The sequence below is a fragment of the Eriocheir sinensis genome, chromosome 15 (genome assembly GCF_024679095.1).
Source record: "Eriocheir sinensis breed Jianghai 21 chromosome 15, ASM2467909v1, whole genome shotgun sequence".
Lineage (NCBI taxonomy): Eukaryota > Metazoa > Arthropoda > Malacostraca > Decapoda > Varunidae > Eriocheir > Eriocheir sinensis.
In genome coordinates, this window is record NC_066523.1 from 1617501 (window position 1) to 1620000 (window position 2500).

The following is a 2500-nucleotide window of genomic DNA, read 5'->3' on the forward strand; positions in this document are numbered from 1 at the left end:
AGTCAAACGATTGATTTTCTCTCCTTGACTTTTTTTTTCGTTTTTTTTTATATATATTTATCTTTCTGCTTATTCTTCCTCCTCCTCCTCCTCCTCCTCCTCCTCCTCCTATTTCATCTTCTCCTCCTTCCGCCTTCTTCTTCCTCTCCTCCTCCTCCTCCTCCTCCTCCTCTCTCTTTTTCTCCATTTTCTCCTTCTTCCCCTCCTACCCCTCCTCCTCCTCTTTTTCCTCTTTTCCTCCTCTTTTTCTCCTCATACTTCTTCTTCTCCTTTTCCTCCTTCTCTCTTTGATATTTCTATGAATAAAATCACACATTCCGTTCATTCTTTCTCGTTATTTTCCTCCTTTTTCATTTCTTCTATTATAGCGCTCTCTATCTATCTATCTGTCTATCTATATATCTATCAATCTATTTATATATCTCATTCCTTCTCTCAGTCTCGTCCGCCGCCTCCTCCTCACCATATTTTCTTTCTTCTTTTTTTTCCTTCTATCTCCCTTCCTCTTCCTTGTTTGCTCCCTTTCTTCCCTCTAATAGTTTCCTCCAACATCGTCTCTCCCCCTCTTCCTCCCTCCTCCCTCTTCCTGCTTTCATATTTTTTTCCTTCTCTTCATCTCCGGTTCGCTTTTTCCTTTCGATTTTATATTCCTCTTTTTCTTCCACCCCATCAATCAGCGCTCGCTTTGTATATATGTCTTTGTTCTTCTTCTTCCTCTCTTCATCCTCTTCCTCATCTTCCTTTTTCATCCCTCTCGTTACCTCTTCCATCCCTTCTCCTCCTCCTCCTCCTCTTTCCCGTCTCGTCCTCTCTTCCACTCTTTCAGCTTCTACTTCTTCTTTTTCCTCCACTTCCTCCTCCTCCCACTCGTGTTTCCTCTCCTACTCTTTCTCCCCCCCCTCTTCTTTCCTCTACTACTCTTCCTCCTCTCCCACTTTTTTCCTCTCCTACTTTTCCTCCTCCTCCTCCTCTTCCTCCTCCTCCTCCTCGTTCTTCACCTTCGTTCCCGCATGATAGAATGGGTAAGAAAAACGTAAGATGCTAGAAGATAGGAGGAGGAGGAGGAAGAGGAGGAGAAGGGCAAATTAAGTCATTTTCAAGGTCTTAAACCCTTCCGGAGAAAAGGTTCGCTCTATATCAAGAAGATTCCATGAGGGCAGCGCTGGCAGACGGAGGAGGAGGAGGAGGAGGAGAAGAAAGAGGAGAAGAAGTGAAAGGAAGAAAAAGAAACATTAAGATAAGGGAAATGAGAAAAACAGAAAACCATTGAAAAATGAAGAAGAAGAAGAAGGAGGAGGAGGAGGAGGAGGAGGAGGAGGAGGAGGAGGAGGAGGAGGAGGAGGAAGAGGATTGAAGATTTTTTAGCCCAGTACCGTGCGTTAACTTTTTGAAGAGGAGGAGGAGGAGGAGGAGGAGGAGGAGGAGGAGGAGGAGGAGGAAAAGGAGGAAAACAGTGACCAAAAAAAAGAAGAGGAAGGAAACATATATACCGAGAAGAGAAAGATGATGAGAGAGAGAGAGAGAGAGAGAGAGAGAGAGAGAGAGAGAGAGAGAGAGAGAGAGAGAGAGAGAGAGAGAGAGAGAGAGAGAGAGAGAGAGAGAGAGAGAGAGAGAGAATGTGTGTGTGGGTAGGTATTTCGACGTAAAGAAAAGAGGCGAAGGAATGTGGTGAGAGAAAGGAAGAAAAGAGGAAGTTCGAGGAGGAGGAGCAGGAGGAGGAGGAGGAAGAGGAGGAATCAGCAGTGGAGAGGTAGTTAGCGAAGAATGCCTCCTCCTCCTCCTCCTCCTCCTCTTCCTCCTTCACTTTCTCCCCGGGAAACGCGAAGAAGAAAGGAGAAAGGAAACAAAAAAAGAAAAAAGAAAAGAAAAGAAAAAGCAATTGATCTTGGAGAATGAGAAGGATTTACCGTGAAGACGCTCAGAGAGAGAGAGAGAGAGAGAGAGAGAGAGAGAGAGAGAGAGAGAGAGAGAGAGAGAGAGAGAGAGAGAGAGAGAGAGAGAGAGAGAGAATGATTGAAGAAAGTAAGAGAAAGTATGAAAGAAAGAATGGAAGAGAGAGAGAGAGAGAGAGAGAGAGAGAGAGAGAGAGAGAGAGAGAGAGAGAGAGAGAGAGAGAGAGAGAGAGAGAGAGAGAGAGAGAGAGAGAGAGTTCATGATAGTAGTAGAGTAATAAAGGTAATATAACTTAGGTAAGAAAGAAAGAAAGAAAGAAAGAAAAGGAAAAAAAAGTGAAAGTTCATTATAGGTCGTAAAAGGTAACATAGCACAGGTAGAGGCAGCCGGAGATACACACACACAGGTAGGCGAAAGGTGCAGGTGATGGGGAGGCTAATTGGGTTACCTGGGCGTGAGGGCAGGTAGGGACGCGTGATGGATGCCGTGATTGATCAAAAGTCGGTCAATTAAGTCGTTGAGGTGTTAGTGTGGGTTTGGACGTAAAAAAAATATAGAGATTAGTTTGTCCCCCATATATTAATTTCCTGTTGGCTAGTTACTAATA